This window comes from Triticum aestivum, chromosome 7D (assembly GCF_018294505.1).
Source record: "Triticum aestivum cultivar Chinese Spring chromosome 7D, IWGSC CS RefSeq v2.1, whole genome shotgun sequence".
NCBI lineage: Eukaryota > Viridiplantae > Streptophyta > Magnoliopsida > Poales > Poaceae > Triticum > Triticum aestivum.
Window position 1 is genome coordinate 80,944,098 of NC_057814.1, and position 15,618 is coordinate 80,959,715.

Here is a 15,618-nt window from a genome sequence, read left to right on the forward strand (position 1 = left end):
GCATCTTTTGGCTTCAATATTATAAATATGTGTATCACTACAATCGAGAGACAGATAGATATAGTGTGCGTGATAGGAAACAAGAGTGCGTGCGAGAAAGAAATGTTGATGGAGAAACTACACATAGATTGAGAGATAGAGATGCTAGCAAGAGGGACATCGGCTAGTTTGTGTGTTAGAGATGACCGCCGAGTGGTTCAGAGGGTGAAGTTATGTGTGTGTGAGAGAAAGATAAAAAGAGGGCGCATGACTGCACGTAGAGAGAAACATATATAGTGTGCGTGATAGGAAGCAAGAGTGAGGGCGAGAAAGAAGGTTGAAGGAGAAACAGATAAATAGAAAGATAAAGATGCTAGCTAGAGGGATATCGGCTAGCTAGTGTGCGTGTTAGAGATAAGAGTCGAGTGGATCAGAAGGCTGAGTTATGTGTGTGGTGCGAGAGAGATAGAGAGAGGGTGCATGTGAGTCACATACAAACAAATATTAGAGAGAAATGAGATCCCAAGAGACAGAGTTTTGTGTTTATGAGAGAGAAATATATTTCAAAACGAGAGTGATAGCTAGATAGACATATCAGGGAACGCGAGATATCTCTAGGGAGAGAGAGTGTGTGTGAGCGACATGCAAGAGAATGGTGGAGAGATATGAGACCCTGGGAGACGGAGTGTGTGCTTGTGTGTGAGAAAGAGATATTTAAGAGGAAGAGTTGTAGCTTCTCATACCTAAGGAGCGCAAGACATCTCTGTGTGAGAGGGGGTGTGCGAGTGGCACACAAGGGAATAGTAGAGAAAAATGAGACCCTAGGATACGAAGTTTTTGTTTGTGTGAGAGAATGAGATTTCACAGGGAGAATCATAGTTAGAGACACATAGCAGGGAGCGAGATAAACTTAGAGAGAGAGAGTGAAGGTCGAGGGAGAGAGTACCGTTAGTGTGTTACAAAGATAAAAGATCATTGTTGACATACAAGTAGCACGAGAGATACCCGAGAGACGATGAAGGCGTATAGGTCTAGAGAGATATATAAGCATGAGTGATAGCTATATGAGACGAATATCTGGATTAAAGGGGATCCAAATATTTAAACTGGAGATCACGACATCGATAATATCATAACTAAAATTGGTCTATCAAACATGCATATTCATTTGAATTTGGGGACACGTGTAATGTTATATAGTTTATCAATATTAGTGATCCATAGATTCTTTTATTAGAGATAATGCATGGTTTATATGCAAATAATGTATAAACGGGATTACACTATATGTAGCGTGTGTGAACACATTATACATGTTTGGGAAGTAAAAAAACCCACATGAAACACACATTAATTGGAGACACTTAGCGAGGAATGCATACATTAGATTTCAACATAAAGTGGTTTCAAATATTTGAAAATCCAAATTAAGATGGATCCAGCCTTATGAATCTGAGATCATGCCATTTGTAAACCATATTTATGTATAAAGGGTGTTGTGCTTTTGAAAGTATATATAAAAAAAGATGTATGTAGATTTGTATTCGAATACAAAATCGATCATGCCCGAAAAAATACAAACTGGATTCGAATTGCGTTGGCACGACAAACGTGCACTCTTTCTCTGCAAAAATTTGAACAAAGCGGGGAAAGTCGCAGAAACCGCCCGAAACCAAAATCTGCGAGATGGAAATTACTGCCTATCCCTGACACGCAAAGCCTATCGGCTAGATTTCTATAGGTTTTGGTAGGGGTAGGCTTGTAATTTCACTCAAACGTGACATAACCACCTCCGCCTCTCACCTCCCTGGATTCATAGACGGTGGGCACCGAAACACAGTTTCTCCTCGGCCGAAATCGCCTCTGACCTCCCTCCCCAATTCATACACGGTGGGCGCCCAAACAAACTCTCGTCCACCGAAATCTCCGTCGTCAAATATTCGGTGTATGCGAGATTACTGTCCTATCCCCAACCGACTAATATTGCTATGATGTAGGAAATTTTAAACGGGGGCTACGTTTGTAAATTTCCTCACATTTGAGACAAGCGCGCCCTGAAGACATGGTTCCCCCCTTCCTCTCTCCCTTCATTTCCCCATTCGTACTCCGTGGGCGCCAAAACACCCTCTACACCGCAGTCTCCTCCGTCCGCCACCCCATCCACCGCCGTCCTCCTCCACCATGCCGGAGCTGATACCCCAACGCCGTCATCCATTACAAGAGATCGACCTCTCTCATCCACGGCTTCGGACCAGGATCCTTGATTCGAGCCCTCTCGCTTCATCCGCGATGTCGTCCTCCTTGCCGAGGCCGCTCGTACGACCGTCTCATCCATCGCGTCAGGATATTTCCCTTGCCGCCACCGTTTTCCCTCCTAGATCTGCTTCCACGCCGCCGACAGCCATCGCTACCGCAGCACCCTCAACGCCTCAACAGATGCTTACAAGGCGCCACACCAGAGGCGGTACTCTTTCATATTTGCTCAAGTTATTTATCTCAGCAAGAATATAGATAGCCACTGCTTTACTGTGATTTCTTGTCCATCACTTAGAATCTTACTTGTTAGTTGAAACCAAACATTCGTTGTGAAGTTGCTTTTTTCGGTTTGCACCTTCAGATCCGCCGTGGCACGCGCACCACTATACTCGCAGTGCTTATGGTTTTCCCCTTTTATATTCCACATTAGCTTAAATGACAGTCGATTGGATTTCAAATTGGGGTCAGTCCATTTTTGGGAGTTCGCCGGAGGGAAGGAAGGGGCTCGCCGGAGGCCTACCCCATTATCTATCTTAGGGTTTTGGGTGGGGACAGTGGTTGTGGGGGGCTGTCGTCGGGCTATGGTGGGGACTCGCCGGAGGCAAAACTTGACGCGGGTGGGGGTGGGGTTAGCTAGAGGGATGGCCGGGGCAGCAGAAGATCGGAGGTGGTGGGCGGTTCAGGGGATGGCAGGGGCGGTGGTTCGGCCGGTGACCCGTGTGGTGGTCTTTAGGGGAAGAATAAGAGGCACGGAAGAAGAAGGGTTTGGAGATGTAGGATCTTCATCCAACCGCCTTAAATCGTCGACTGACCCAAATGACGAAAGTCAGGCGGCCTGCACGTAGACATTCCCATATATTAAGTACCATTATCGTAGGTCCTTCGAGACGTACGTGCAAGGAGTGCTCCTCAACCCATAAAGCTAAACAACATGCCACTCATAATTCCAAACTTAGTTGCTCAAATACGAATCTGGTATGATGCTGACATGTACTAAAACAAAGAATGTTTAATTCGTGAGTTAATGTTCCTACTTTACTTTCGAAAAGCACATGCGCAACATATCGAGGGACAGCACGGAGTTGCGTTCTTTATGCGCTCTGGTTCATCATGTGTGGCGAACCAACATTTTATTATCCAATATCTGCTTGCTCTTCTTTAGCATGCTCCTCTTCTTTTCTTCCTTTGTAAGTACTCTCTCCGTACCTAAATATAAGTCTTTGTACAGATTCCTCCATGGACTACATATGGAGCAAAATGAGTGAATCTACAGTCTAAAATGTATCTATATACATCCGTATGTGATCCATAGTGAAATCTCTACAAAGATTTGTATTTAGGAATAGAGGGAGTATAATAGTTGTACAGTATGTTCTTTGTAGTGAAGAGGAGCAGGGACATTTGCAGTGTACAGGTCCATTCGGTCCCTTGTCATGGACGCTTTCAGCTCTTCGTGTTGGTCGTCATGTCGATTGTCATGGACGCTTTCAACTCTTCATATTCGATTGTATGTGTCGCCTTTGAGAGTTGGACTGATAGTAACAGTGTTGCGCCTTCAGTGTAGAGAGCTGGTATTCGGAGCCTTTCTAGCCGTACCGGCAATACTAGCACATATATTCCAGCAAGTTCCACTTTCCTGATTTTACTCCTGATGCTTAGGGTTTTCCCATTATATCTACACTACGACCTGCGTATGTGCTTTGTGTCCTACTAGCAGCTCGCCACCCTTTAAAGCAAAATAACACACCAATCATACGTCCTAAGGTTCTGCAAATACGAATGTGATATGATACTTACATTAGCTAACAGACACACATTTAATTGGTTAGCTAATGCTCCCACTTGAGTTTCCAAATGCATGTGGCCACATATAGAGAGACATCATAGAATTGCATTTCTTTGGGCGCTCTGGTTCATCATGGATGGGCAACCAACATTGTATAGAAAGAAGGGGAATCTCAATAATATGCTTCCCCTTCTATTCTTTAACATGTTCCTCTTCTGTTCTTCTTTAGTAAGTACAGTATGTTCCTTGTCAGGAAGGGGAGCAGGGACATCTGCAGTTGACAACTCTATTGGGCCGGTTCTGCCACATTATTTCGCACTTCGAGTTGGTCTGTCATAATATCTTGGAAAAGGTGGGAGTCGCGCGGTCTTTCATAGACTAGACTGATAGTAACAGCTGTGCGCCTTGAGATGGATAGAGCTGGCCTGTAGGTGATTGATAGGCTGCATATTAGTAGCGACAAAACCCTGTATTTTCTAGCCAATTCCGCTATCCCGATTTATTTATGGTGGTTATGGTGTACCCTTATTATCTACACTATGATCTGCCTAGTGGCTCTGCGCTCTCGTTATCATGGTTTGGCAATAAACTATCTATATGGTATATTATGAACCTATCATCTGCCAACTATCCTTACATCTGGAGCTCCCAACAGGGAGCCTATTTTTTGGGTAGTTGTGTCAAATTATATTAATCTACTCACCATATTATAGCACACCTGGGCTCTCTCATCAGAATCAGATGATAGCACACAAGGGTTTACAGGGAGCCCCTATTATATTACAATATCCTCTGCATTACAAAGATAACTCACTACTATTTATGTTTTCATTCTTTTCAGATATTGTACGTAATCACAATGAATATAAGAATGCGCACATCAGAAGAATATTGCAGAACAGTTCAATGGGTAACAAACTTGGCATCAAGGGATTGAGGTCCATTGTGAATGCAATGAAACCCACATGCTCCCGACCTATAGATTCGTATTCAGAATATGATCCTAATGACTATTCTGAGCTCAAGGAGTTAAAGGCAGATGGCCTATCCTGTTCAGACAATAAGGTGCCTGTTCTAATTTGGCAAGGTTTTATTGGTTGCACATACCTTGCATAAGGTGTCTTGCAGTTCTTTTGGTTCGTTGCACCGCCGTCTTCTTAGTTTACTCATGATATCACTACTAGGAAAAGGGCTATAGATGGAATGGCCACTAATGGCGCACCAGACATGTGGTGCGCCATTGCTATATAGCAATGGCGCACCATGTGCTGGTGCGCCATTAGTGTGAAAGACACTAATGGCGCACCAGACGAACGGTGCGCCATTAATAACAAATTTTATTTTTTTATTTTGCCAGACACATACTAATGGCGCACCAGGACATAGTGCGCCATTACTAGTTGTAACTAGTAATGGCGCACCAGCAACATAGTGCACCACTAAAATATTTTTTTTATTTTTTACTTTTTTGCAAAACTACTAATGGCGCACCTGGTGCAGTGCGCCATTACTAGTTTAAGCTAGTAATGGCGCACTGCTCCCCGTGCGCCATTAGTGTTTTTTTGCAAAACTACTAATGGCGCACCACCAGCAGGTGCGCCATTAGTAACCAGGGTTACTAATGGCGCATTGTGTGGTGGTGCGCCATTAGTAAGCTGGGACGAGCTAGATATTTTGGACAGCCACACCTACCCACTCACTTTCCCCACTTCATTCTCTCCTCCCTCCTCCAAGCTTGTCTCGGCTGCCTCCTCCTCCTCACCTCATTTGCACCATAAATTCATCCAAATTACGTGGTTAAAGCCCCTTTTTTTGATAGGTAAGTAAGGGGGAAGCTATCTTTATGTTGTTCTCCCTCCAACAACGTGCACATGCACTTTTTATGTCCTAGCTAGATCTATGTATGTTTGTGGTGTTGCATATATGTTTGTGTTTGCAGGTACCGGTATTTGAAATGCGATAGTTGCCAATATTTTGCCGGAATGTTGATTCATTTCCGTTTCGGCGAGAATTTTGGCACTATGCATTCTTTTTGGTCCTATTTTTAGGGAAAGTCATGCCAAATTTTTTCTTGGTTCTAAAATATCGTTTTGCTCTACCCCGCAGGTGACCATGGTCCGCACGATGACCGAAGGCATCGTGAATAGGTTTTTGAGCTCCGCAAAGGCCGAGATGCTTGAAAAGAACGAGACGGAGATAAGATGTCCGTGTCGAAGATGCAAGCTGAAGAGCCTTATTGCGGACCCGGATTCCGGGCAGGTGCGGGACCACCTGCTCTTGCGTGGTTTCATGGATGGCTATCGGCGGCAAGGTGATGAAGATGACTATGAAGTCGTCCATGGGGGTCGGGCAAGAAATGAGGATGGGCAGCAAGACAACCACCGCAGATCGGGCGGGCGAGAAGACGAAGAATCTCCAGGACATGATCATGACGGTGATGCTGTACACAGTCATCATGTAGAAGATGCCCGCGGACATGATGATGACGAAGATGCGGGAGCAGACGAAGGGCATGATCATGAAGATGAAGATGCCGGCGGAGCAGACGACGATGGACCATCGATGGGCTGGGTGCAGGACCCTCATATTCAAGAGCTGCTTCTCAAGCAGACGGATAACGCAAGAGCTGCCGCCCGAGAGAAAGCCAAGCTGGATCAACTGGAGATAGACGCGGTTACTCCATTGTATGAAGGATGCAGGCCCGAGGATACCCGCCTGAAAGTAACGCTCATGGCTCTGGAGATGAAGGTAAAGCACAAAATGACCGACGCATGCTTCGACGAGAACATGTCATTCTGGCACGAACGTCTTCCCAAGGGGAACAAGTGCCCGACCAGTTTCGAGGAGGCGAAGAAAATCATGTGTCCTCTGGATTTACCGCATGTGAAATACCATGTGTGCATGAACAATTGCATCATTTATCTGGACGAGCACACGGAGTCTACCATATGTTCGGTGTGCGGCGTCACTCGATACAAGAAGAGGAAGAAAGCTCCTCGAAAAGTGGTGTGGTACTTTCCGATCACTCCTCGTCTGCAGCGGTATTTCGCGGACCCTAAGGTAGCAAAGCTCCTGCGTTGGCACGCGGATAGGGAGGAGATGAAGCGAGAAGATGACGCAAATGATCTGGAGATAAATAAAAAAGACAAGATGCTGAGTCACCCTAAGGATGGGAGCCAGTGGCAAGCGTTGAACTTCGAACACCCAGAATTTGGGAACGATCCAAGGAACATCGTGCTGGGCGCGAGCACCGATGGAGTCAATCCATTTGGCAGCCAGAGAAGCACACATAGCACCTGGCCTGTGTTTGTGTGGATGTACAACCTTCCCCCCTGGTTGTCCATGAAGAGGAAGTACATTCACATGAGTATGCTAATTGAAGGGCCGAAACAACCAGGGAACGACATCAATCTGTATCTGGGGTTGCTGGAAGAGGAGCTAGACACGCTGTGGAAAATGCCAGCCAATACGTGGGCCGCCGCAGAGAAAGAATATTTCCCTATGAGAGCCGCACTGCTCACGATGGTGCACGACTATCTCGGTTCCGGATATCTCGCGGGGCAGGTGGTCCACGGATTTTCTGGATCTTTCAAGTGCATGGATGACACAACGTATCGCAAGCTAGATAGAGATCCCGGGTCTTCGAAAACCGTGTTCATGGGACATCGAAGGTGGCTTCGCGACGATGACCCGTGGAGGAAACGCAAGGATCTGTTCGATGGTGAAACCGAACCCTGAAGACGCCCGCGTACGAGGAGCGGCGAGGAAATAGACGAGCTGTTGAAAAATTGGAAAGATTGCCCACTGCCGGGAAAGAAGCAAAAGGCGCCAGAGCCGGGAAAGAAGCGAAAGGCGCCAGAGCCACTGCTGAAGGTATGGAAAACGAGGTCTGTTTTCTGGGACATGCCGTACTGGAAGATCCACCGTGTGCCTCACAGCCTTGATGTCATGCATACCACGAAGAACGTGTGCGAGAGTCTGCTTGGTACCCTGCTCAACATGCCAGAGAGGACAAAGATGGGCCGAAAGCAAGGGCAGACTTGAAATCAATGGGCATCAGGGAGGAGCTTCACGCTAATGATGATGATGATGATGAGGCGAAGCAGGACACGGAAAGTCGTCGCAAAGGCAAAAAGGCCAAGAAGACCGGAAATGACTTCCCTCTCGCGTGCTTCACTCTAAGTCAGGAGGAGATCGATCAGTTTTTCACCTGCCTCGTAGGAGTAAAACTTCCTTACGGTTACGCGGGGAAGATAAGCAGATACCTAGACTCAGTGAAGCAGAAGTTCAGCGGGATGAAGTCTCACGACTGTCACGTGCTGATGACGCAGATACTTCCAGTTGCAATCCGTGGGATCATGGACGCGCACGTCCGTGAAACGCTATTTGGCCTATGCAACTTTTTCGACGTCATCTCTCGGAAGTCGGTTGGCGTGAGGCAACTCAGAAGGCTACAGGAAGAGATCGTGGTGATACTATGCGAGCTTGAGATGTACTTCCCTGCCGCATTCTTCGACGTTATGGTGCATATGCTGGTCCATATCGTGGAGGATATCATCCAACTTGGGTCGACGTTCCTGCACAGCATGATGCCGTTCGAAAGGATGAATGGTGTCATCAAAGGATACGTTCGCAACATGTCACGTCCAGAGGGAAGCATAGCCAGGGGCTTTCTGACCGAAGAGTGCATCTCCTACTGCACGAATTATCTAGGCATCGAGAACCCCGTTGGTCTGCCCGTCAATAGGCACCTCGGCAGGCTTGCTGGATGGGGTCACCGTGAGGGTCGCCGCGAAATGCATGTCGACTTCGATGGTCGACTCGCCGACTTTGAAAGAGCAAACCTAGTCGCGCTACAACACATAGACGTGGTCGATCCTTGGGTGGTAGAGCACAAAACGTTTATTGAGAAGACGTACAATGACCGAGGCCAACAGAGGACAGACGGAGATATAATCAAAGAGCACAACTCATGTTTCACGCGTTGGTTCAGCAGAAGCTTCTGTCGTACCCTTTACATGAGGATTCTTCCGCGGAAGAACAACTCATATTCGCCTTGTCATAGGGCGCCGAGCACAACCTGATGACGTATGAGGCGTACGATATCAACGGCTACACATTCTACACCGAGGACAAGGACATGAATAGCGATGGTTATCAGAACTCCGGGATAACGATGGAATCCTACACCGGTAACGACAAGGATAGATACTACGGAAGGATCGAGGAGATCTAGGAGCTGAGCTACGCTGGAGAGAAGGTCCCGATGTTTCGTGTCAGATGGGCCAAGAGCGTCATAAAAGAAGACCGGTATTTCACCACCATGGTTATACCCGAAGCCAAATCCAAGACCGCAGGCGCGAATGTCACCGCGAAAAATGAGCCATGGGTACTGGCTTCCCAAGTGGACCAATGCTTCTTCATTACCGACCCATCAAAGCCCAGTCGTGTTGTCGTGAGGAGAGGCAAAAGGAAGATCATCGGAATGGATGGAGTCGCCAATGAGCAAGACTTCGACAAGTACGGCGACCCGAAGATGGAACATGACGACGACGATGAAGTATTAGCATACACCACAAGAAGAAGCAGGACCACCCTACCTAAAGGACGTCCGTTCAAGAGAAGAACTCCATTTACGAAAAATAAGGGCAAGAAGATTGTGAACAGATAGCTAGCTAAGATCGATTGTATTTAAATTGTAGCTTTCATTTCTCGATTGTATTTCATGGGCACTTTTTGAACTCATGAATGTTTTTAAATTTCATGGACACTCGATTGTATTTCTCGATTGTAGCCGACCCCCCGCATCCTCCCCCGCTCCACCGGCCGCCGCCGCCGACCCCCGGCCCGCACCCTCCCCCACTCCACCGTCGTCGCCGACGACCCACCGCACCCTCCCCCGCTCCACCGGCCGTCGCCGATGACCCCCCGCACCCTCCCCGGCCCGCTCCACCGTCACAAATGAATGCAACTAAATTTGAAAAAAAAGCATAAAAAAGTATTACTGTTATGATTTAAACAAGTTTGAACATATTTAAACACAAATAATTATCAAACAGTATTTTAAATGCATAAAAATAAAAATTGGGGAGCCTGGGAATCGAACCCAGGACCTCCTAGTGGGTGTGCTGCGTGCTGACCAGTCGGGCTAGTGGGCGTGTTCTGATGGAGATAGGGTTAGGTGGGATATAACCTGACCAGTCGGGCTAGTAAGTAAAACCAAATTCTAATGGCGCACCAGGGGGACGTGCGCCATTAGGATAGACATACTTGTTCCCTGGCCTCGCACTGTCGCCTCCCTCCCTCGCTCGCCAGATCCCCCACTCCTCGACCCCAACCGTACGCCGCCGCCCCTTGCTCCGCCCCCTCCGTCCGCCGCGTCTGCACGCCGTCCGCCGCGTCTGCACGCCGTCCGGCGCTGCCTCAACGCCGCCGCCCCGACCCCCGCAAGACTCCACCCCCGCCGCCCCCGCGCCCCCCGAACGGCATCGGCCGAGCACGCGTCGCCCGCTCCTCTCCTCTCCTCCTCCCTCCGACGAGCGAGGGCCTCCTCCGGCCCCTGCAGCAGCCGGCGAGCGCGGCCCCGACGCGCCCATCCCGCCTGCCCCTGCCGTCCTCCGCCACCGGCCCCTGCTCTCCTTCGACCGCGGCCCCGACCCGACCCCGACCCCTCCGGCGACCAGGTACCTCTCCTCCTTCCTCCTTCCTTTGTGCTACTGCTATGAACTAATGGAAGTGTCATGTGAACTCTAGAGCTCTGTCACCATCATTCAACACTCTGCTTGCTTGATGTAGTATTAGCCTAGAAAACAATTGTTGGTGTAGTATTAGCAAATCTGGGTCACTAGATCAAAAAAATAAACGGTCCAAAATAACTTGTTGTATTGTAAAAGGTCTCTTTTTTATGCCTAGAAAACAATTTTTCTTTCCTTTTCTTTTACAAGATGGAACATACTGCTAGGAGAATATACTTTACACTACTCTGTCATCATCACTGTTATAGGAAGTAACTCCAAATTTAGCAAAAAGTGTATATTGTTATTTTCTTGTCATATTCTTTAGTTTGTATGCAATTTTTTAGCAAAATTACTGCCAACTTATACTCTAGTTATTTTCTTGTCATATTCTTTAGTTGTATTGGCAGGGGTCACCGAAATTATTATTTTTCTGTATTAAAATTAATTTTCATTTATATTATATCCTATAACACTATCAAGTAGCTGAGCACTTAGATCTTCATCTCATATGTTGGAAAATGAACTAGACATTCACAGAGGCCAGTTGGTCTAGAATTATCCAAATTATGTCAGTTTTTAGATGCCAAAGAAAAATTCAGTTATGGCATCTACAATTATGTCAGTTTTGTTTTGTAACTAGAAGACCAAAGTGTTAGGAATTCTGTCCAAACTGAAAACTGTTAAAAAGACCATGTGTTTTTTGGTCAAAATCTGCATGTAAAATTGAAACAATCAGTCATAAAGAATATCCTCAAGACCATGTGTTTCTTGGATTTCTGTAATGATGATGGAACATTATAAAGCATTGTACTCCAGTGTGTATGAAGGATACAAAAAATTTAGCAACTTCTCTTATTTTATAAAGTTGTTCTTATATGGGTGAAACTTCACTTGTTTTTAGGCTAGTGCAGGGTGTTGCTTTATTGTGATGCCTCTGAATTACTTGTGACATGAGTATTTGGCCTGCCCATCATGTTTTGTCTCCGACCATTGTGTCGTGATGAATTTGCAGGTACCCCGAGAGGCCCTTGAGTTTGCTGGAATGTTGATTAACTTCCGTTCCGGCAAATTCGGGTACTCCATATGTCCTATTTTCAGCAAAGGTCATGCTGAAATTTTCCCTATGAGATTTAGCATGACTTTGCTAAAAATAGGACATATGGGGTACTTGCGACTAATGCATGGGCCGGGGTATCTTAGTACTTAGTTAAGTAGGATCGACTGCCCCGCCATTCTTGCTGCATTAAACCATAGGTGGCAATAGAGCCAAGTGATTACGCCCAACTTAGAATTCTCCTTAGCATCGATAAACCCTAGATGATAAACCCAACATAGGTGGCAATAGAGCCAAGTGATTAGTGCCAAGTGATTAGCCCCAACCTAGGGTGCCTCGGCATCGATAAACCCTAAATGATGAAAACTTAACTTAGCATTTAGGGTGCCTCGGCGTCGACAAACCCTAAATGATGAAACCTTGGCTTCTATAGGGTGCCTCGGTGTCGATGAGAACCTAAATGATGTACGCTTAGGCTTTTAGGGTGCCTCGGCGTCGACAAACCCTAAATGATAAAAGATTAGCTTTTAGGATGCCTCGGTGTCGACAAACCCTAAATGATGAGACCATGATCTTGTTCCTTGACAATAACCAACTTTTTGACCAATTTTTTTTCCTATTTAGAGCGAAACATGGCCCACAACGATGAGGCCGGCGGTTCGGGCGGCAAGCAATTCTGGGAGCTGTCCCAGGAGATGGAGGAAGAACCTCACCGCTATCGGGACAATGCCGCGGAAGACACCGATCCTGACTACACAACCCCTAGTGGGGTCGGGGATGACACCACTGATGGTGCCGCCGAGGATGCCACCACTGATGATGGCGGCGCATGCACAGATGGTAGCCAACCGAAGAGGCAACGGAAGGATCGGCGCCCGAACATGCTCGGCACCGTCAAGGAGGAATTTACTGAAGTGAACTCCGATGGGCATCCAACGGCGCCCAAACATGTAGTCAAGGGGTACTCGGTTCAGCTCGGGTGCATTCTCCGGAGCACCGTCTCGATCAACACCGAGAACCTAAGGCATAAGGACCGAGGGAATTTGCGCTGCCTCCTCTTCACGAAGCTGCACGAACGATACAAGTTCCCCAATGAGTTTGCAAACACACACCTCTCAGGGAATAAAGTGAACAGTGCCGCCCTCACGAGGATGAGCACGGCCCTGTCTACATGGAGAAGCACGGTGAAGGCAATGATTGAAAAAGGTGATAGTTATGAGAAGATCAAGGCGAAATATCCTTTGATGAGCGAAGATGACTACAAGGAGTTCAAGATCAAGTGCGAGAGCAGCTCAACCTCCGAATCAAGTCAGTGGGGGAAAGAAATGCGGCAGTTGAACTTAGGGGTCCACCAACTCGGTCCCGGCGGTTATAGAGTGGCGGAGCCTATATGGGACAAGGAGGACGCGGAGCGTGCCGAGCAAGGCCTACCGCCCCGCTTCGAGAAATTCCCTGACAAGCAGACCAGGAACTTTGTCAGGGCCCGGTACAAGGAGGACCCGGTAACAAAGGAGCTTACCACGGATCCGAAGACCAAGGCGCTTGAGAAAGTTCTGGTAAGGAATACACCCCCGCGTAATTAGCTACATATATGGTTGCATTCTAGTTAATGAAGCCAAATTTCTAAATGGTTCACATTCCTTCCGCAGGAGGCTGAAAGCAGTAGCGCGGGGTCATCTCAGGGCTCCCCTTTTGACACCCCTTTAAATAGGGCGTTGAACGTAATGAAAAACAAGGATAAGCTCAGTGGCCGGCAAAGGCTTGTCCACAAAATGGTCGTCATACTATACCGCTGGTGGGCGAAAGGAGAAAAAGACCAGCTCGGAAAGCCAGTCGCGCGAGGTTCAAGAACTCAAGGCACAAGTGGCGCAGATTCCGGAGATTGTCGAAGAGCAAGTGCAACAACAACAACTGGGAACGACGCTCACCGCCATTGTGCCTACCTTGATTCAGGGGCTGACGACGTGGATTGCGGGCGGCCAACAGGGGCCTCCCCCGGTTCCCAGCTTCACGGCCAGCAACTCGCACAACGCGCAGGCGGCGCCATTGGTGTCTCCGGCGGAGGCGGTATTCGTGTCTCCGGCACCGGCACGGGCATTGGAGCTTAATGCACCTGGGTGTACGCCGGCCGGCACCTCGCCAGCAAGCGGCCCCTCCGTCAGTTGCACGCGCACGCCCGCTGTTGGCGGTGCCTCGACATTAGCCGAGCTCGACGGCATCACGGTAACTAAGCCTCTCGGCCGATGACTTCATCTCCTTGCCTTTGACTGGGCATCCCTGACACCCTACATGTTTTCGCAGGGCGCCACCGATGTTCCTTGCACTCTCCTGCACTTCGTGGGCGGCGAGTTGGTCGATGTCGCCAAGGGCAGAATCGTTCAACCGGGCAACCGCGTGTTCCACGGTAATCCGATGCCACCCACCTTCTATAGGGTTGAACTGGTTCGGGTACTGCCAGGCTGCGACAAGTTGTTACCTCCGATTCGACCCGCTGGGGCCGACAAAGATGATGTGATGACCCTCAGCGCTTGTGTAAGCTGGCCCCTGCTTTGGCCGAAGAGCCAGATTCGTTTTGGGGGCGGGGGACACCACCCCACAGACAAGACCGCCAGTCGTGCCAGCGCCAAGCCATGGCAAGAACGCCGCAATGCTACCGGACCTGCCGGACATCCCTATGGCACAGGATCCGAACATGCATATGGCACAGGATCCGGACGACGACGACAACGACGACGGTACATTTACCAACGTCGATAAGTACTTTGCCGAGCATGGGTACGGTGACGAGTTCTGCGGGCCTCCTTCTCAAGAACCCAACCCTCAAAAAGACGACCGCGAGCTAGCTGGTACGGCGGAGAAACCCAATTGCAACAGGCGTCGTCTGGCGTTCAGTTCTCAGGAGACGCCTCCAGCTGCCGCCTTCACCGAGCCTCAGATAGCTGAGGTGCCAAATATTATCAGCCCCAACACGCTCAAGAAGGCGGTCTGTGAGCAGAACTCGATCCCATTACAGGAGATCAAGAAGAAGGGACGGAAACGAAAGACTAACAAGGGCGCCAGTGCGAGCCAACCGGCACCGAGTACGATCCGTGCTCAGGACGGACCACCTTCACCTAAGGATATCTCGAGGAGGGTGCATGTGGCGGGTAGGCCGATGCTACCGACAAATATGCTCAATGCTGCAACTGGTGCTATGCGGAGTCTTCATGACAGTGTTCTTTCTTTGGAGAAGCGACGTCTCAGAGAGAATGATGTGGCATACCCGGTTTTCGTGGCCAAGGTGCCAGAGGGCAAGGGCTTTGTGGAAAGCGCCGTCGGGGGTACGATCGTCCTGTGATTTGATGACATCTTTGCTATGCTTAACCTTCATCCGCTGCACTACACCTTCGTTCGGCTGTTTTCGCTGAGTATGGAGATGCGGATCATTAGAGACAAGACCCCGGACATTGTGATAGTCGACCCCTTCTACATGCGTGCCAAGATCTTGGGCAGCGCTGGGGACCGGCAAGTCGCGAGTTCACACCTCGAAGGCGTCATTCTGGCAAACCCAGATAAGGATAACTTCCTCATGCCTTACTTTCCCGAGTAAGTCATCTCCTAACCGCCCCGTAACATATGATTTCTTAGATTTCGATCGTACTTTTTTTTCTAACATTCCGTGTTCTGTGCAGTGACACACATTGCACACTCATCCTCTTAAGCCCGAAATATTCCATGGCCACGTATCTCGACCCGGACGGTGACTCCAAGATAGACTACACAAATATCAAGAAAGTTCTTGATGATGCTCTCCCCGGCTACGCCGC